At 44.9% G+C, this 21,224-nt stretch overlaps 1 protein-coding gene across 16 annotated transcripts in view; it reads left to right on the top strand.

The window, feature by feature from the left end:
• The window catches only part of DAGLA (diacylglycerol lipase alpha), a 78,988-nt gene that overhangs the window by 15,283 nt on the left and 42,481 nt on the right, over positions 1-21,224 (top strand). For 4 of the 16 annotated variants that reach the window (XM_080403820.1, XM_080403828.1, XM_080403835.1 and 1 more), the window contains one exon: positions 13,345-13,484. The exons of 3 other annotated variants lie outside the window; for them this stretch is intronic. The gene's annotated coding sequence lies outside the window, so the exon portion shown is untranslated. 9 more of the 16 variants (XM_080403825.1, XM_080403824.1, XM_080403827.1 and 6 more) reach the window with 7 other exon arrangements.

Below are 21,224 nucleotides of genomic sequence, written 5' to 3'. Positions count from 1 at the left end.
TTTTTTTTCCTTCTACTGGGAATGGTAAAGAGCAGAGGAATTTAGCCCGCTGCTGTGTGCTGTCCTTTGGTCCAACAGATTGTCATATCCTTGTTCTCCTCCTGTGTGTTTGGGCCTGCTGATGGAGGAGCTGGGGGTGGCTGGGGAGGTTAGATGGATATTCCAAGGTAGTAGGCGTTAGCAGAGAAATAAATCGATGAAGGAAGTATCCAGCATCGGGACAAGAAAAGGAAATGAGCTGTTACAGGACTTGAACTTCTGGCACAATGTGAATTGAAAGCCTGAAAAGGACTTGCTGCCGTTCTGCGTTTTGAGGGTTACGCTGTAGAAGCTGGGGAGGTGGAGCAGCAGATCTGTTCTGAGGCTGCTTTTAATGACTCTAAGCTCAAAAATATTTCTTGATTCAAGACAGTGGAAGGAAATTCACTGTGTGTGTTCTCTGAAATGAGTATGCATGCTCATATGAAGTGTTAGATTATTTTTTGAAGTTATGTGAGGTTTACTACTGGATGTACCTCCAAGGTAAGTTGTCTGGCAAGGCTGAGGACTGAATTGCTCAAGGGAACACAGAAGTCTCTCCAACACCGAGTATCCTGGGCTGTCCTTCTCTGATCTGCCTGAGCTAATTATTCTCTTAAAACATCGTAATGGACAAGTTAATGTCCTTTATGTCCCCAACTTCTGTTGTGTGTATGGTTTTCCAGCTGCTCTGCTCATCTTTCTTTTCTAGTTAGCTCTCTTAATTTGTTATAAACAAAAAAGAAAGACTTAAAAGCCCATCCATTATACTGCTTTCAAGTGAAGAGAGGACAGGAAGAGACGGAAGCTCTAGTCTTGTCTCCCACTTAAATGTGTTCATAAGGAATAAGGTCTTTCATTCGTGTGGCTGCAGCACTAGATGAGGCATGCTTTTTGGCAAATAACATGGCTAAACTGAAAAGGAAGAAATGGCATTGGTTCTGTTGCTGTAGCTGCGGGTCTTTTGCTTTTTTGTGTCACTGCTTTGTATACTGTGGCTGTGAAATGAAATCCTTTTGAGTGCAAAAGCGTGAAAGGGTGTGGTTAAAGCAGTTGGGAACCTTTTCACTTTAAATTACCTGATTTATGACATGAATATCACAATGTTAACATAGATTTGTTTTGCAAACCATTCAACTGTAAGTTACCTGGTGTTAGGCCAGAACACTCCCTCTTGACTAGCATGTGAAAATACAGCTCTTGAGCCTCTAGTCTACACCGCAAGGGCTAAAACTTCTGAAGAAAGAGTAAGTTGGACTTTCAGTTCTTTCAGCAGGCACAGTTTCTGTAACGTACCTCATCTAACATTAATATTTGAGGAAGTCTTTTTGGGTGGGGAGTGTGAGTGAAGCCCCTTTTCTCTTCCTGTTCTGGACTACTTTCATCATTCCAGTATGTCTGGGCTTGCAGCTTTTGTGTTGGCAGTATGAACTGCAGATCAGTTTTCTGCCTTTGCATCTGAAGGTGCAAGCCTCTCACTGCAGAGAAGGTGCAGTGCCAGAGGGTGGGAGGCTGCAACTCCTGGTTGCCCAAGCCTGGAAAAGCAGGAGATCCTGTTTCCAAAAAATGCATCCCTTTTGTTTCCCTGTTCTTTAGATGAATATGCTGGTGTCTGCTCAACTGCTTTGCACCTGACTGCTGTCTCTGTACAGGAGTTTTCCAGGAGTTTGCATTTCATAATGGAGTTTTTGTTTAAACTCTAGTTTTTTTGACAGCAAAAAGTGATGGAAGCCAATTAAGAGAGAGGAAAAGGGAGAAAGATAATGGTGATCCAAGACTTGGTGGCCTTTAGGACTGTGTGACTGCTACTCCTTTTCACAGGGAGCAGGAGCAGAAGAGAGAAGTGTTTTCTCTCTTTTATTCAAATATGCATAGTGTTCCTGCTGCAGAGCAGCAAGGCTACCAAGGCTTCATTAGATATTTCTGTTATTGGAAAGGGAGATGAGGTTGGAAGTGGTTGTCTCTTATGTTCCTATGGGAACAGATAGGAGATGCAGGGGCTTGAATTCTCAACTATAAGGGGATTTTGCAAGAAAGGTGGGAGAAGCATTTAATTTCTGATTTCAGTGGGAAACTAATATTCATTCTCTCCCGAACGGGCGTCTAACAGCAATTTTTTTGCTGCTGAGGAGGAGACAGGATTTTGTGCAGTGCCTTCAAGGCTGCTTCACTGCTGCATGGCCACAGAGTTAATTACAAGTTGGACAATGAGATGTATGAATCCACCCTGGTGCTATTTTACAGACTCAGCAGTTCAGCGCTCTTTTTGTATGGAGAGGGGCAGCAAAAAGACCGCACGCGTCTGTGGCATGAGAATGCAAATACAACTCTGTTCCACACAGCAGTTGTACTTGTGGAGCAGGGTTAGTAACCCAGTCTGAATGAATGCTCTAGGCTAAACTATTTTTGAATCCACTTTTACCACCCCATTTAAAGTAGATAGATGTCTTTACCCTGAACATCTTGGGTTTGTTCCCACTGTGCTGAACTGCATCCTGTTGTTAAAGCAGTTCCTGGTGAATGCAGGACTGCCCAGTCCCGTTGAGCATGCCTCTCTTCCCGGGGTGGTAGCCAACGTGCTGTAAGTAGGTTCTGCCTGTTCAGAAAGGTTGGGTGGTTGTAAGATTCATGGTCTAGCAAAGAAAACAGCTGCATGATGTGACCCAAGAAGAACTGCAGTCCCAAAGTCAGGTTGCTCTGAAAATTGAAAAGGAAGTGACAAAAAGAAAGGAGCTTGATTAATGAAGAGGATTAAGCTAAATTCACTGGAAAGCAGGTACCTGCCTAGGGGTGGTGCCTGGCTGGCTCTGGGATGGGTGCACTTCCTGGTTACCAGCAACAGATTTATTTTTTTTTTAAGAGAAGAAATCTGGTGGGTTTGGCTGTTTGCTGCAGTAGCTAAAGGCTCAGGGAAAGAAGGGATGTTGGTCTTCAAGTGGACCTTGTCAGGTGAGTAAAACCCATCATTTTGCACTTACTTCTTAGAAAAAAAGTCCCCTTTAACGTTCTTACTAAAGGGGGATAACTGTCAAATCTTCACTGCCCTCAAAACTATAGGTTTTCAATTAGTTAGTAACTGGCCATTAAATGATACCTGCTTGGTACTTAAACTTTACTGCACTGTGCTTAGTGGGAGTAATACTGTTTCTTCATAGTACTTAGATTTTTCTATTAGAAACATTGTAGAATGAAATTTGGATTGAGTCACTTAGGTGTGCAGAAAAGTTTTAAGTCCTTCAGTTAAACAATGGCTTTGCCGCCTTTGTAGCCGCCTCTGTAGCCTCTATACTGAAGGTGCTCACAGAAGACTTGGAACTAGTTAGAGAAGGTGATTTCAGCCTCCTTGTGGCAGGGGGAAAGCCCACCCTAGAAATGTGAGGGGTTTTGAGCTTCTGTTCTTGACTGCAAAAAATCACAAAATTGTATCTCAGGCTTTCCTAAAACTGGTGTGTTAAAAAGCTGTAGGCACTTGAAGAAAACCTGAGTATTAGTTGTGTGCTGCTGGTGCGTGGCTCTGGTGTTCTCCAGAGATGGATAGCACAAAGGTCACACTCTGCAGCCCTTGTTGGCAGCCTGGAGCAGGAACATAATGCCTGGTTGCTGTCAGCTGACAGAGGGGTGTTAAAGTGGCAGGCTTTTGCTGTACTCATTCAGTGTCTGTAACATATTCCCTCCTAGTCTTCTGTTTGATTTTTTTAAAATTTTTTTTTAACTTCTGGGTTCTTTGACTTCCATCCTGGTAACATTTTTGTTTTCTAAATCATTTTCCAACTGACTGGGTTAGAAAGTAAGTTGTTACAAATCTTGTTAGGGGTTGCCAGATCTGGTAGCCAAATGGAGGTGAGACCGCTTGAGGCTGTGGCCCGGATCCAGCTAAAAGTGAGGCTAAGCATGTAAGTCCTAGTGGCCCACACATAGATAAACAACACGTACATGAATGTACATATATATATGCTCTTCTGTGATGGCCTGGAGAGGAGCCAGGGCAGAGGCTTTGCTTCTCTAAGTTAGTGGGGTTCCTGAGCCTACTGTAGTGCCTCTGCTTCTGGAGATGAGCCTTTGGTGGGCTGGTGGCTCCTGTGGGGGTGGGAGGAGCAGTGTGAGGGTGTTACTTGAGTTCCCCCACTTGCCATTGTGCGTCTGCGTAGCTGAGCTTTTTGTCCCATGACCTAATGCATTTCAGGGACCAGGTTGTGTCTCTGCCCCTTCCCTGCTTCTTCATGTCCAGCCTGTCACTGGAAATACATAATTTTTCCATTTTGCTGATGGATGCTGATGTCTCCTCCCTGGCTTATTAGGGTAAAGCATAGGAAAAGGAGGAGGGAAGGAAGAAGACATGTGTAGGCTGCAATTTAAAAACTACTTGTGGAAAGGGAGCGGGGTTGTTCTTGTGTCCTTTGTATACTTTTTTCTTTTTCTAGGGTAACCCTAGTCTGACAGCTGGAACACTTTTAAAATTTCAGTGTGCAAGGAGAGATCATTTGAACTAGTGGTGAATTATTCATAGTGTCATTCTAGCAGTATTCTTACTCCAGAGTGATCATTTTGGCCTATTGGTATCATTCCTTCAGCTGAAGTAGGATACTGTGTGCTAATGCATGCGTTTCTACTGGACACTGATCCTAGCTGTGACAGAGGAGTACAGTGGAGGAAGGAAGAAGCCTGCAGATATGATTTTTTTTTTCCCCAGTTTAAAGAATGCTTGAATTCAGCATGTTGAGCAAGTCATTGCTCAGAACTGGATGCTGTAGCAGACTGTTTTCTGGGTCTGTCTGCTCTGCTGTTTTCCTCTTTGCAATGAAAATAAAATCATAAATTATCTGTGCAGCTTTCTGCCATATGATGGATTGCATACTGTGCATCCTAAGGTATGCAAAAAGTCAGTTGTTTGTGTGGATAATAGCAACACTAATGTATAAATAAGAATTCTTCATTATCTTGCTTCCAATGGTAACCTAATCACTAACTGGTTCTAATAATAAATTCCCTGTATAGTGAAAATACTGCAATATTTTCATCAGGCAGCCTTTTGTAATGCACCTCTTGACGTGTACCCCCAGTGGTACAAGTTTCAAGTAAATAATGCAGAATACTGCGTGATGGATGGCTGTGTGGGGGACAGGCTGGAGCAAGGTGAGCGCTTGGCCGAGTGCGGATTCTTGAGGTCACAAAGATTTGAATGTCAGATGTTAAAGCATAAACTTATTTTTTCTCACTGGGGAAGGTGTGCCTGTGGGGTGTGGGAAAGACTGTCAGTAAGATTGCTGTGAAGGTATGAGAAGCTACCTGGCCTCTAAATTCAGTTGTTACCTAATTTGTTACTGAGTACTTGGGAGATCCCCTTCTCAAAGAGTCTGTGACTGCAGTCATATTTTGGAAAAGAGCTGGAGCCATCTGACAAGGCTTTTCTGTAGCTTTTGTCCTTGCAAACTGTTGTACTTGCAGAAGATCTCAGACTGATTTGAAGATAAGTTTGCCGGTCCTGTGGGCAGTGCTTGGTGGTCTTGTGAGGTCCTTGCGGGGTTTAAGTTGAGCAAAACACTTCTGTGAGAATGCAGACATAATTCCTATAATTCCTTTTGAAAAGGATTGGGAACATTTTCCTGTGTTGCCCATAAAAGAACTGTAGGAAATCTCAACTTGAATGTTTGTGCCTGTGTTCAGAATTTAAGTGACTGAAGAAATTGAGGGGGGCAGGAAGTAGCACAGGATTGTGATGCAGAAGAGCTCAGATCTGGACTAGGCTTATGCCTGATGCTTAGGTGCTTGATTATGCCTTAATCAGCTGAGTTAATAGCAATATAATATCGCTTTGAGGCCTTTGAGCTCTAATCAAGTATGAGGATCTGAATCAAGTACTACAAATTAAAAAGTTGAAATAAAGGTGGTTTTGCGGGCTTTGAAAGTTCACTTGCAACAACAGTAAATTAGTTACCAAACCCCAGATGCTGTGTTTGTGATCTCTTCCAAGATTATTATGACATTCTTACCAAGGACTGTTTCAGGCATTTAGTTCTGAAGCCTGACTGGAAAGTTTGAAATGAATGGGTACTTCATGGTTAACTGTAATAATAATTAAAGGAAAGGGAACAAAGTCCACACCTAGACAAATCCTGCAGAAGACGTTGCCACAAAGGCACTAAAATTAATTACAGGGATAATGATGCATTACCCTACAGCATAAGAGGAAAAAGTGCTTTCTCTTCTAATAGCCTAAAACTGTTTCGGCTCAGAGCCAATCACTTGTCCTGGAGTGTATCTGAATAAACAGCTTTTTTTTTTTTTTATAATCCTGTTTGGATTATAAATTCAAGTGTGAAGGCTCATTTAGCATTTGAAATTCTTATCTGCCAGACAAGAGGAAAGGTGGCTTCTCTTACAGAAGTCAGTTTAAAAATGCATCCTTTTCCAAACAGCTCTTGGAGTAGTGATCCTTTCCATTTTCTGAGCATGAGCCTGCCTCTTAGCAAGATCTCTGGACGAGATTTGGGGTCAGCTTCTGTTCTTTATCTGTCTCATTGATGGAAAAGTAAAATGGCTTTCCTTTGCTTTACAAAAACTGCTAAGTTATTGATGTCTTAATTTTCCATCAGAAGTTAGTTCAATAGAGAGAGATTTGGACTGGGACCACCTGGCTTTTGTCCAGGACATACAGCAGCCAGGTCCTAGAGCATTCATCCTCACAGCTCTTGTATCTGTACCTGGGAGCAGATAACAAGGCTATATATACAGCTCTGAGGATGACCCTGCTGACTTTCTCCAGGAAAGGTGACACTTTTTTTTGTTCAATTCAGACAGGCAGTGGATTTTGGGGATAGTTCTAGGAGTGTGCTATGCCAGTGCACCCTCATTTCAAAAGAGAATAGCACAACTGAGCCAATTTTGAAAATAGGATGCGTGATTTTTTTCCAGAGGATCTGTAGCTGGGTGCCAGGAGAGCTGTGTAGCTGGACTGCTTTGCCTGGCAGATCTCTTCATGTGTTGCTTGCAGGTAAGATGGCTGGTCTTGTCTCTTTCTCCTTTGCAGTTCACTGGCACCAAACTGATGTCATTTACATGGAGTTTGTATCTAAATTTTGTCTACTTGTCTTTGGCAGCGAGAAGTACCTAGCTCCTTTCCTGATCCCTCTTTTGTGATCCCTGATCCCTTTAATCTTATGTTCATGGCTCTCCTCTCTATTTGAGTAACCATGGTTTTGATTTACATTCTGAATGGTCTCCTGCAGCTCTTCTGTACCCCCCACCACAGTCCTAGCAGTCCACAACACGAGTTGGTGGACTCCTGTGTGTGGCTAGTTCATGTTCCCTGCACTCCATTAGCCTTGGGGAAGAACTGTTACTGATTTCCTTTCGGTATAACTAGTTTTTAGCCAAGTAACAGGCAGTTGCAATCTGTGCTTTTTAGTTCATGTCTGCACAGCTGCTTGAAGCCAAGGAATACTTTTTCAGGGTGTTTCTACTGCTGCAGCTTTCCTCTTGTCACATGGGACGTCTGCTTCTGCCTCACCTCCTTTCACCTCGTTTCTGTCCATTTTTGCGAAACTCATTCTAGCTACAGAGCTGGATGGCCAAAAGGGTAGTGATGCTGTCCCTGTAGTGATAAGCTCTTCTAGCTCCTGCCATTATAGAATCATCACAGAAAGGTTTAAGTTGGGAGGGACATTAAGGATCATCTAGTCTGACCCCCCTGCCAGGGGCAGGGACACCCCCTACCAGCCCAGGCTGCTCCCAGCCCCGTCCAGCCTGGCCCTGAGCACTGCCAGGGATGGGGCACCCACAGCCGCTCTGGGCAGCCTGGGCCAGTGTCTCGCCACCCTCACGGGGACAGAATTTCTTCCTAAAAATCTAATCAAAATCCACCCTCTTTCAGCAGCTGTTAATGAGAGAAAGTGAGGGGTATATGGAAACAAGGAGGATGGTAGCAACAGGGACAAAAATACCCATCTTCATGAAAATAGTAGGGCAACCCTTGGGACAGGCTAGAAACACTTTGCTTGCATCGAGATCTTATACAATTAGCGCCACTCCATGCCTGCATTTGTATGAAGGACTGTACAGTAATCCCTACAATCTCCTTCATCTAGCCCCTTTGTGTAACCTTCTAGAGCCAGAGTAATGAAATAACAAGCTATTTACTGCTTATTTGATGTTCCTGTTAGAGGCCCAAGGAAAGTCATCTGGAAAGTATGCTGCAGCCGGGATTTTGGAAGAGCTGTAAGGTAGAGTAGAAAGGTGTAGGTGGTCAGCATATCAAGGTGAAATCTGAAGAGAATTGGGGAGTGCTAATTTAGGAAGTGTGAAAACTTGGGCATGCTGTGAGAAGGAGATGCATGGTCCTCTGGCAGAACAAGGGAATGTGTGGCTGTGCTACCTGTAGTACTGATTTTGCCAGACATTTGGGGAGCAGAGGATGAGATGGTAATTAGCTGTTCCAACTCCAGGGTCTATAGCGATGAACCCACAGAGAAAATAAGGAGAAGTCATCTGTGAGCCCTGTGACAGAACAGGAAAAAAGTTTGGCTAAATATGTGTAAGGAGGAGTAAGGGTATTTGCAGGACTCTGATCTGGAAAACTAGAAGACTACAGAACTGAAGTAGGAGGTCTTCTAAAACTGAACTGTCTAATTCAGTAATTACTGACCTAGAAACTGAATTCTCATCTACTGGCTGTCCCTGGGGAGCAGCAAGAAGGGATACTTGCTGGTGAGGGGTGGGCTGGGGTGCTTGCCGTGTAACCGCTGGGCAAGGCGCAGCCACCAAGGGCCTGGGGATTTTGTAGACGAGCTAGACGTGCAGATTCTGTGCTGTATGTGTGTGCAGAAGGTGCTGTGTGTGGGCGTTGTGGAGGAGGGATGTGTGTGCTGGTGTTTGGAAGTGTAGCTAATGGAGGCTCTGTCTGAAGAGAAGGGCTTTTTAGCTCTGGGTTATGGAAAGATATATATATATATAAGGCTTAAATATGACACAAGATCAGAGAAACCTGGGCTTGATTCATCCTTGCTTACATAAGCAAAATGAAAATAGGATTCCTGCCTTCTATCACATGCGTCCAAATCTGAGATTCAGGAAGAGTCTAGCTACTTCAGCTTGGCAAGATTCAGCCCAGGATTTCAGTTTTATCTTGCTGTGTCATTAGGGAAGCACTGGACGGACAAGAATTTCTAGGAAGAGGAGGAAGCGTTTTGAGCCGCTTTTCCCAGTGATCGGTGGTATGTAGAGGTATGGGACCTGTGCTGCTCTTTGCTTCCTTGTGCCTCTTGCAGCAGCGCTGCACGTATGTGGTTGCAGCATCTTTATCTGAAGCGCCAGCTGGAGAAAGTGGCTAGAGGGAAAGCAAACTGACAAGTCACAGGGGAACTGCCTGGATTTGATTTCCACTGGGTCTGAATTTGGGACTTAATTTTCTAAGCCAGGAGGGAGTTGGAGCTGCATGCACTGATCAGTTGGTGATTTTACTGCTTGCAAGCATGCTGCCCTCTTCCTCAGTGATCTCCTCTGGGCTGCTAATGGACAACGAGCCTTTTGGGCTAGAGAACAGCTGTTAGCAGCTGGAAGGAGGAGCTCTGCTTGTCTCAAGATACTCCAGGGCATTTTAGCAATAAAAATGTGGAGAAATAAATGGAGGTCTGCAAAGCAATGTAATCAAGGGAAGCCACAGAAAATGTGGGACTGAAAGAGAAAACTGAGTAAGAGAATGACAGAACGATTGAGGAGTGGGTTGCTAAAGGAGGGGGAAGATGCATAAAATCTAAAGGATTGGGTGAAGAAACAAGGGAGGCTTTTGGAAAGTGGCGTGCATACACGTGTGTGTGAGAACAGGACTGCTCCTAACATGGGTAGGTGCTTTTACTAACAGGTCTGGGACCACGCATGAGAGAGGAGCTGTGTGTGGAAGCACGTTGGTGTATGTGTACCTGCGGAAGGAGGCTGCTCTTAAAGTTCATGTATATACTGAGTAGTGTGGACTTCAGAGGGTCTCAGTGAGGGGACTGGGATTTGGATTCCTGCAGCACCAAGCCCTGGAGGGTGTTATTTATAGCAGCAACCACTGAGGCAGGAAAAGTTTGCTCAAGCTGTCATTTGCGTGAACCCGAGCGCTGGAGTCTAGCTCTCCCTCCCTCCTGCTCTTGCTTTCTTCAGATTTTCACTGTAATTAGCAAGCCTTACATGAGCCGGGTCAGAGCTGGCAGCTTTCTTTAGAAGACCGTGTTCTCCAGGCAGGAATAAGGAAAGATTTTTATTTTTTTTTTCTTCTTCTGGGAATACTTAGCCTGATCATTTGTTTTATTTCAAGGGCTGTTCTCATGCACTGAGGTGGAAGCCATGAGATGGGAGGGGCACAACCACATTTATTCTGAAGTTGCAGCAGCAGAAGCCAGTATCTGAAGAATTCAGAGTTAGGCTTTAAATGTTGGCTTTGAGCTGAGGAGCCTTAGAAAAAATCTTTCTAAGACTCTAATCTGTACTAATTTGGGTTTTTGTCTAGGATGAGAAAAGCATGTTAGTCAATACAAAGCTGTTCTGCTGTTGTTTACCTTGAAAGCTTGTTTCCTTTAAAATCTGGAAAGTTTCCTTCTGAGTACTGAAGTGATGGATTGAGAACAGCAGAGGGTCAGTGTGCAGATACAGGTGGTTAATATCTGTGTTTCTGTGAAAGACGGTGGCAACGTTCTGCTGTCATGTGCTGTAAGGCCTCTTGCAGTGTATGTGTGTAAGAGATATCCAAGTCAGGGAAATTTCTAAGCTGAAATTCACAATTCTCTGCTTCAGGATTTTTTAGCAAATACTGTGCATTTATGCTATGTGGGGTGTTACATTAAAGGTAGCTACTGCTGTGCTGTCTCTTGGGTTGGTAAAAATGCCTACCTCTTGCCTGCGTGTGTGTTCATGCATTCTAAGCAACACGAATACGCCCTTCACCAGATAGAGCTCATTACTTTGGTGTTTGATCTTTGCTTCATTAATGCCCCAGGGTAGACATTCAAGTGAAAGTGGATATGCTCCGTGATATGAGCACGTGGCCTGGATTCGTGCCAAGAGAAGCCCTCCTCTGGAAAGCAGGAGCCCTCTGGATGTTAGGAGCGTATTAGACTTCACAAGATTTTGTTGGAAAAAATGAATTCAGGGGTGGTTTCTTTTGAGGTTAATTCTGTGAAGTCAGAATTATACTGAGGAGGGAGAATGACGGTGAGATAGATTTAGGTTTCTAAATAGGATGCTGTACATACTGCTTTAGATTTTGTTTTATTAACTAGGTGGTCTCTAAGGTCACTTCCAACCCAAGCCATTCTATGGGTTTGTGTGTTTGCAAGAATAACTGATACTTCTGCTTGCAGTATGTTCTGGTGTTAGATTAATTTTTCAGTGAAGGCTGTAAGAAATCCAGAGTTACAGGGAAGAAATAAAACATTCTGCTTTATAAGGTGCAAGACTAATGCTCTCAGGAGGGCTAAGCTATTGGAAAGTGGAAACCTGGTAAGGTCTGGGGAGTAATGGGAGAAGGCAGACATGTCTATTTCATTGCAAATACATGGTATTCTCAGGGATATCACAGCACTGGAGAATAGTCCCTCTGAAATGCTGCTGCAGACTGAGGTGGGCCTTGAACAGTGTGTTGGTGTCTGTTTACTGGGCCTTTCCTTCGAGCATTGGAGGGAGGTGGATCAGGGATTGTGGGGGACTGGTAGGAGAGGTGGACTTCTAGGACTTTGTGGGTTTGGAGTGACCTGTTAAAAGATAGTTGTGAAATAGATTAAGTGCATCTGTGGGGCTGTTTGTGGGAGTAGAGATATAATGGGAGAACATTTAGCAAAGGATAATTCATTGTGAGTTACAAAAAGCAGTCCTTAGTGGTGATGAGATGGAAAACCAGTGAGAGCTTAATTGCTTGCATTGTTTACAATAATCTAGAGAGAGCTCTTAAATTCAGCTTTCATCCTGGGTGATTTAAGGACATGGCAGAATATTCGTGGCCTGTGTGGTATATGACCTCGATGACCCAATATTTTCAGTCTGATTGCTAGGAATGTAAGATACAGGTATGTCCTTGCCTAAAGTAAAGAATACAAAGCCAAAGTGGCAATCTGAACTCAAGTGGAGGCACAAGCTCTCCCATGAGATCGGCAGATCCATTTTAGTGTGAATGTGAAAGCCCAGAGACCAGGGGAGCAGCATAGGTGCCAGATGTTTGATTAGGGACAGAGCTGTCTGCCCTGGGTTCCGTGATCACAGACATGACTGAAGGAAATCACTGAAATAAATAGGCAATGCCAGTAAAATGAGAATAGATTGGGTCTAAGTAAGACTTAAGACCATTTGAAGCCAATTTTGAACATAGTTGAGCCTGGCAGCTTCACATAGTTAGCATCCCCATCTGATGATTACAAATCGTATTAAGAAAAGGTTTATTAGGGTTTCATCTACCGAAGAGCTTGCCACATAGCAGTGATTCTCAGCATTTGTGACTTGCAGCTGGGCATATACCTGCCTAACTGCTTAATAATGGGATGTGAGAGAAGGAAAAATCACAGGATAAGTTGTAGTGGATTCTGAAGCAGAAAAGGAAGTGTGATCTGTGAACCCGGGTGCACAGGGGGCTGCAGTGTGGAGTGAGAAGCTAGAGGCCCTGAAATTCTGCATGTTCCCCTCTTAATCCCCTATAACGTTAGAGGGGAGGGAGAAGAGGGACTGCTTTTAATTCCTTAACATCTTTCCTTTCCAGAGACTACTTTCCTTGCTGTATCAAGCAGTCCTTGGATGTGAGCAGAAGCCAGCATTTTCTCCTTCTATCCTGATAGTTGCATGTGGAGGAAACTGCTCCACAGTGATTCCTTTACCTCGGGAGCCTTGTGCTGCCTCTCTGCTGCTTGAATGGGTATGCTTCTGCTCGCCAGCATGCTTTTTGGGGAGGGGAGCAGGGAAGGACTGCCAAGGAGTGGTGTTGACCGCATACTTTTCCCGAGTTTGGCACTGATCTTCGGTTCTCCCACTTCTTTCGCTCTTCTCGTATTGGCAGCGGTGGTCCGTTTAGCTCCCGTAGAATGACTGGTGGCTTTCCCTGTATGTGACTCATCCTTTAGGGAATTCCTGAAGCAATGAGTCAAGTTATTGGGAAAACTGTTTGCCCACTAGTGTAAACTAGGGAGCCTGCCTGTGGTATCATAGAGAGGCAATTATTTTTTGGTGTGGCTGGGGTTGTCCTCTCTCTTCCTAACGGCAGGTCACTTCAAGATGAGCTGTAGCAGGGATACATCACTGAATATATTTATTTTCACCTTGAAATATGCTCCTCCTGATGTTTTGTTTTTTTTCTCCTGTTTTTTTAAGGTGGCTGATCTGGTAAGCATTCCAGGGTGGAGTAAAACTGACCAATTTGAATTTGCCAGTGTTGTAGTGAAAAATAGCTTGCCTAAAGAAATGAGGCGGTCAGATTGGCACCAGTCAGCTACATCTGAAATACTCTTTTCGTAAGTAACATTTACCACTTTGTTCTGCCCTGGCTGACTTAATCCAGCCCTTGTTATTTTTGCTGTAGACAAATTAATAGTTGTGTGGTTTACAACTGTGAATTAACAAATGTTGAATATAGCTGTGGGATATTACAACAAAACCAAAGAACTTTGATCCCCAATAATTGTGTTCAGGAAAAACTAACTATTGTACCGCATATGTGAGCGTGGGTTGACCAGGGCTGTTAGCATTGCTTGCGGATGCTAGTCAGATTTGGGGTGCCCAGCTGCTCAGCATTTTTGAAAGCAAGGTGCTTGCCATATCTGCAGACTTGGGTCAACTTACCCAAACATCATCTTTCAACATCCTTTCCCTGCTTTATTCAAAGCCAAGCTTTTCTTGTCACTGGTTGCTGACTATTAAGTTCTATTTAAAATACAAAATTAGTTTCACTTTTTAATACATATTTTCCCCCTAGCAACTTGGACATTATTTTTGCTCAAGCTTGGAATTGTCAGAAAGCTCAGATTGTGGGCTTCGCTAGCACAAAATGTAGGTGGCTGCAGATATGTCGGCATTGATACAACGATTGGGTGTTGTTTTTAACTAAATTGGTGTCAGCAGACTTGGATTGTGCTCCTTCTCCGCTCCTAGGTTTTCAATAAAGTGGCTCATTTTAAGGTAAGCTTATCTGTCGACTTCTGTTGTTTCTTGACCAGTTATTCATGAAGACTTTTAATATTCTATAGTCTGACAACTAGGAAGCTTGGAGTTAAATTGTGCTCCTGCTGAGGTCAAGGAGAAAAGTACTAGTAATCTTGGAGCTGTTGTGTGAAGCTTTTTTCATGTCTCTAAGATCGTAATTCTTCCTTTAATCTAGGCAGTTGAAATGTCTCATGGTAATTGATCCCTGTCTTTATGTACTAAAATGAAAGTGCTTTTAAGAGGACAACTGTGCTTGTCCCTGCAAACTTCTTTATTTTTGCCCATGGACCAATCCTGGTCTGTGGGGGTATCCCAGCTGGGGAAAAAAAAAGGGGAAGGGAGATTTCAGATCGTGCTCGTTTGGGTTTTTTCCTATTTACACACACCCCCCTTACTGCAACTAATACAGGTGGCACCCTTGGCAATCCACTGATGAAGTGTGCTTGCTGGCAACGTGTACGCTGCTCATGAGAGGGGTGCTAGAGTTGCTGCCAGGATAGTGGTGTTCAGCTTGTGTACCATGAAACAGAGGGGTGCAGAGATGGAGGGTGCTAGGGGGGATGCTGAGAACTGTTGTGATCTACAGTGTCATCACTTTGTAGGACTGTGATCCCTGGGAACAGGCTCTGAACTGATGCCAGTTGACTAGAGGAGGCATATTCCAAAGTAGAGAATTCCTTTCTTTTCTCTTTAATTCAGTGGATCCCTTACCCTGCTTTTAGCTGGTGAACAGAAGCTGTGAATAGCAGTGTTTTGGTATCGTTTAACTCTACTTAGGACCTCTCTAAACAAGGGGATTTGCAAGATAATACTGTGAAAACACCACCACTGTGGGCAAGTACATGCTAAGCACATACATTGATTGTTCTGTTGTCTCTAATAAAAAAATAGTCATACAGAAAATTTATTCAGCTTTGCAAAGAGTAGTATTATTCCTTAAGGCAGCAGTGGTATGGTTAGCCAGCTGTCCAAAATCAAATGAGCCACTGGCACAGGCTAAAGGTGAGACTTCTCTGGTTCCTCTTGCCTATTGCACCTTTGTGTGTGACTCCATTGAATGGAGCTGTTGCAGAAAAATGCTTGAAAACGTGAACCCTTTCTGTGCAGAGCCCCAAAATCTGACTTAAATATTTTAATGGTAGAAACCCTTTTTGAAAATACTCGTGAATTTTGATGTCTCAATGAATGACTTAAGCTATCTGGGATTATCAATACTATTGTGCAAAAGCAGGTGATACGTTAGGGTTGGGTCAGCGTTGGTACCTTTGCATTGATGCGTGGGAAAATAACCAGTCTGGAGTGAATAGCGAATGTGATACTAAATCTTCTGCATTAGTAGTAAGGTTTTGAGAGCTAATTTTTTTTTTCTCGTGAGAGAAGAGGGACCACTTAAGAAAAACTAAGAGGCTTTTGAAATTCAAAAGTATAAATTGTAAGGCTGCGAGGTTCAAGATAGCAGGTAGGAGATGTTGTCTGTGTTTGAAGATGGCATGGGACTCATGATACCTATTTCTACTCAAGGCAAGAGGTGTTTGGAGTAAGGGACAAAGGGGATGGATTTAAGCAAGGAGCAGGTGTGCTTAGGAAACATTTTGATGTGTTTATGCTGTCTGAAACAAAGTGGCTTTGTGAAGAAATATTGATAAGGAATGAGCTGAGATGGGGATGGGCCAGTGTAGGGAAAACGGGCCAGTAGTCTGTTCTTGTTACTGCCACTATATTCTTGTGACTGTCACTGTTGTACTTTCAAGGGTGTATTTCTGCCAGCATTTATGATTTAAGCTGGTGGGACATACAGGTAAGTTCTTATCCCCTGGATTTTGAAGGTCAGTTTATACTGAGATGTATTTTGGGTATTTGTGTCAGTGGGCAGTATTGTAGTTCCAGATCTAACCTAATCATATTAGTTCTGTACTGATGATATTGTAGTGAGATGATTGTGGTGCAGTGGCCTTATCCTGGGGGAGCTCCAGCTGAAATGTGCCAAGCCACAAGAGGCTTCTTGAACCTTTCCTTTCTCAAACCTGATGGCTTAGTCTCCTGGTTCTGGCACTGACTCATTTTATTTCCTTCTCCTTGGAAAATGGGAGACTATAAAGGAGAATCTTAAAGTAGGTATGAAATTGATATTCCAAAATTAAAGACCCCATTGATTTTTGCCAGCGTTCCCTGCCCATGCTGACCAGTTTGTGGCTCATTGTAGATATGGCTCTTAAATGTAACACTAGTACACACAATATTCTTTAAAGTAGAGATCTGTTCCCTTAATCATATTCAGTCATGCTAGAACTATCCTCACAACCTTCTGGCAACTGCTGTACCATCTCCCCCCAGGGAAGGAGCTTTCTGTGCAATTCCTGCAGGCATTGCTCTCAGTAGGTATCACTGCCACTTGTAAAAGGCAGCCCTGTCTCGGAAGAGCTCATCTTTGGTGCTAATTTGTCCCCACTTTGTGAGGCTCTGTTTGATATTGTATGTGTTGTAAGAGGGAGGAATACCTACCTCCTCAAGGTGCTCCGAGGTATTCCCACCCTGGGAGGGCACTTTTAGAAAGTTTGGGTGTTTTTTTGTCTGTCCTGCTACTTTCTGCTGTTTCTTGCTAATGGTTGAATAAATTGTACAGGGGAGATACACAGCAACAGACCTTGCAGTCTCATTCACACTGCATGCCAGGTCCTGCAAGAGGTGCTGGAGGAGAGATGGGCCCCTGTGTGTGTAGATAGAGGCAAGCAAATGCCTCCTAGCCAGCTTCAGGGCATTTTGTATGGATGTAACCACATCCCCTCCTTCTCCCTGCAAGGGAAGAACAATTCCCAGATTGTGAGGAACCAAGCTCAGAAACAGAAAGAGTTCCATTTAAGGCCCTTAAAAATAGCTGGAAGAGGACTGATGAAGTTTGATCCAAGTTTTAATTGATGATTTCTGTCAAGTACAGTAAGTGCTTATAGAAAGGCGTGCTTAATGGGAACAGGAGGTTTCTGTAAGCTGCAGGGGTGATGACTCAACCTGAGGTAGAAAGCCCATGTCCCATGTGGGACGTGCCTGTGAGGAAAGGAAGGATATGGAATTCAGGTAGGGGTGACTTGATGGGGCTGGAACCCTATCTGTTAGTCAAGTGCTATTTCAGGGGAAGTGTTTGTGTTTTATGAAGCAGCAGATGTTTAAGGGTCAGGAGCTGTATAGTTAAGCATGCTGAATATCATTTTTGATGACCCAAATTTGACAAACATGGTTATTTTAAAATGCTGTTGCTTTTTTAGTTCACTTCAGTATAGAAACACTTCGGCATCTGCAAGAAGTACAGAGAGCTTCAATAGCTCTAATAAATAGCTGCAGAAAGAGGAAATGCAGGTATGCTGGCAAGGACAGAACATGGTCCTGTTGGTAGGAGGTGAGGAAGGACGTGCAGTACTGTGGAGGAGTACTTGCAGTTGCCTTTTTATGTGGTAGGAGGCAGAAGGCAGTTCTAGAGGACACTACTGGATGGAGTTAATCTGGCAGTGTTCACACACTGTCCTGGGCTACTTGGGTGACTCTTGGGGCTTACCATGGAGATGCCCTTGTTCTCCTCTTGGTGCTCTTGAGCCAAGCTGCAGCACCCATGCTGCGCCTTTGGGACAGGCGTCTCTGGATGCCGGCACAAGGTGACCTGGTTGCCCTCTCGGGGGACAGAAGGTGTCCCTGCTGCGGTAGCACAGGCCAGGGGAGGAGCCCAAAATAACCTCCAAGGAAATGCTGCTGTTGGAGCTGCCATGACACGAACATTGTTTCGGTTCAGTTTTCCAGGTGGATTTTCCTAAGCAGCTCCAGCAGATGGGTCTGTGATAGCTGGCAGTCCTGGGCTATGACTTCTCAGCAGGACAGTAGGTTGGGGCTGGGACGTTCCCTGGGAACATGGTGGCATTTCAGCCAGTACTGCAGGAGCGTGCCACTGGGAAGATCAGCATGCCAGTACACATTGCTGGATTTCTGCAGAACAGCAAAGGGCTTTGTCCTGTAGTGACTCCTGCAGCCATCTACAGAGCTAAGAGCTAGAGATCCCCTTTCTTTTGGGCCTCCTGTAGCCCTAAGCAGGGAAGATGACTGTCTGGTTGCTGGGCTTTGAACAGTTATTTTGAGGGAGTTTGTTGGGTGAATGGTACTGTAGGACTCTAGAGGTGAGGCAGAATTAGGGGAGAGTGGCTGAAAAAGGATGCTGAGAGATAAAACCACAGATGAGTTGGGATTGCTTTGTCATACCTGGATTGTGTGAAGTTGCAAGTAGATCACTATCTCAGGCTAAGGGGAGAGGTAGGTGATTAATGTGTTGGGCTAGCAGGGCTACCTCCTGCTAATGCCTCCACAGACATCACCAGTGGTCTTGTCAAAGTGAGAAGAGAGTATTAGCACCGGTGGATCTGATTTCAGCGTGGTGCTGGCCTCACATCTTTTGCTTGACAGCAACAGCAAGTAATGATCTGAACTGCAGGCGGTTGAGTGGGGACCAGGAGGAGGATTTTAGGTGATCGAGGTGGGGGTGCTGATCCAGGGATGAGGGTTTGCAGGGGGTTAGTGTGTTGGGATGTGTGGGTGCAAGTGTGCCTCAGGTGTCTGCGTGACGCTGTGAGCTTAAAGCAAATCCTGCTTGTGGATTTGGGTGGTGGGGAATAGCTGATTTCTCTCCTGGGGTGTTGGCGTGGTGTGGGTGGTCTCCTGCAGTGCGAGATCTATGTACAGCCCTTTTTCTTCAGCTATGGTTGTGTTCAGCTTGTATTTACTTGTATACCTTCTTCTGAGGCTAATGTCAGATGTGATGGGATGTTGGATTAGACTAAATCTCCTAGGTTTAGCTGGAATGTTGTCTCGCTGTAGCATTTTTCTCCCTTGCTCTTTTCTCTAAGCCTTCCCCTACAGACAGCTAATTCTCCCCTTCCCCCACATCCTGTCATACCCTAGAGCATGTCAGAAGGAATTAACGGCTGAAAAGGCCAGGGAGAGAGGCTGCTCCTCTGGAACAGTCTCTCCTTTCTGTGACCAGGGTGGCCCCCTCTGTGTGCCCCTTTTGTGTCCCATCCAATTCCCCTCCCCCTGGCCATTCAGTACATGCCGGAGGAGAGACCGGCAGCCCTGAGCCTTTCCCAGCCCTGCTCCAGCTGATGCCATCCCTCGCAGCCAAGGGGCTTCCCGCACAGATGGGGCTCCACGACCATCCTGAACCACTGCTGCAGCGCTCCCGGTCCTGCCGGCTTCTCGCTGGCAAGAGGGAGGAGGTTTGCGCTGCTGCGCTTGCTGCTGGAGGCCTTTCCTTCTCTCCCGTCTCTGTGCATCTCTGACAGCATAGCAGCATCGCCCGCTCTCACTCCCAGTCCTCCTTCCCACAATTCACATACAATCTCCTCAGAATAGGGATGATGTCACTTCCTTCCAGAGGGTGCCGGGGTGTGTGGAAGGGGGGAGTCACGACCCCTGGCTTGGTGGCTCTCAGCAGCCCAGTTGAATAAATGCGATTGCTGTCTCGGAGGGAGGGAGTTGTTCTGAAGATGGTGCCCGGCTGTGTCGGCAGGCAGTCACCACACCGCCCTTCCCTTTGCCGAGTGGGATTTTCAATGGCTGCAAGAAGAGTTTGCTGTTCCCTCCTTTGCCTGTGATGTCTGTCTCCGTGGATATGCACTTTTTCTGAAATACCCTTACGGGAGAGAAGAATGTGCAGCGGCTGGACCACATGCCATGTAAGATTTCTGCTTCCATAGATCTTTCTCTCATCCCAGGGTCAAGAGCTCTGGACTGCCTGCACACAAAGCTTGTGCCTGCATGTGCTTCCCCCTGATTTCAGTGTTGGGAGCTTGGGGTGTCGTGTACTAGGGTTCAAGTTTCAAGGTCCTGGGAATCTTTCACTGTTTGCAGCAATCTTAGGGATGGTGCAAGGGGTTCTTGCTGTTACAAAACTAGGGTCAGTGGTCTCGGGGCTCTTTGCACTCTGAACTTCCACTTTCCTCCCAGTTCCTCTGCTAGATCACATCTTCATAATTTTGAAAATGTTCTGTTACCCTGGGATGAAGCCAAAGAGTCCTTACACTGAGCGTTATACTTTTGTATTTTTGTGAGTTTTACAGTCTCAAGCCTTCTGTTGTCTCCCTTCTTTCTGAAGTGGGGGCAAGGGCCCAGACCTTGTGGTTTAGATTTTCAATAGAAAATCTTTGAAAATTAATTTGGACTCTCTCTGTGGTTCACTGGGAGCCTAATAAGCGTACAGCTAGGAGTGACAGTCCCACAGTGAGTATTCTTGTGTGTGACAGTGAATGACAGGCTGCTCCACTCCATCCCCATCTGTTGCCGTGGATAAGGAATTCACATTAGATGTTTGCTGCTCTTGCTGATACCCTGCCTCTTAAACTGGCAGAGGGTGCTGAAAGCACAGGCAGAGCACAACTGCTTGCGTCTGGAGAGGTGGAAGAGTTGTGGAAAGTGTGTTGGCGGGATGCAGCCGTGAGCTGAGGGATGATGGGAACTGAGGTCTGAGCTTGGCTGGGAGGTCCTGCGGTGGCCAGAGGCAGAGTGAATTGAGATGCTGGAAGGTGTATCCGCATATACTGAGCAGGGTTAGCAATATTCAAGGTACAAGTGCTTCTTACAGGCAGGCGGGTTATTCACAGCAAGGCTAGAAGTCTCCAGATGGCCAGAGGAGTGAGCAGTTTGAAGGTAGAGCTGCGATGTACTGAGTGCTCTGATTATTATGTGCTAAGAAAGTGTGAATCCAAATGGTGTTGTAATTTCACATTTGCTTTGTTTGTGGAATAGAGTGTTTCCTTCACTCAAGTGAGTAACATACTGGAAGTGTGTCAGCCTGTTAACTATGGAATCTCCCAGAAAGCGTGAAAGACTTGTGTAGGTTTTAAATACTTGGTGACTGAAATGGGTAGGAAGGTCTAGTCCACTGGCCGTGGGTGTCAGTACATGAGGGGAGACTCATCTGTTTTGAGATGTTCTGCATGGCAGGTAAGTGATGGGATAACCACACCTGACTACTGAATAGGTTTTCATAGGACAAGGCAGCTTCTGGTTAGTGCAGCAAA

Source organism: Falco punctatus, assembly GCF_963210335.1.
Source record: "Falco punctatus genome assembly, chromosome: 10".
NCBI classification, from domain to species: domain Eukaryota; kingdom Metazoa; phylum Chordata; class Aves; order Falconiformes; family Falconidae; genus Falco; species Falco punctatus.
The sequence above is the reverse complement of the archived record's forward strand: the minus strand, read 5'-3'. Positions and strand labels throughout refer to the sequence as shown.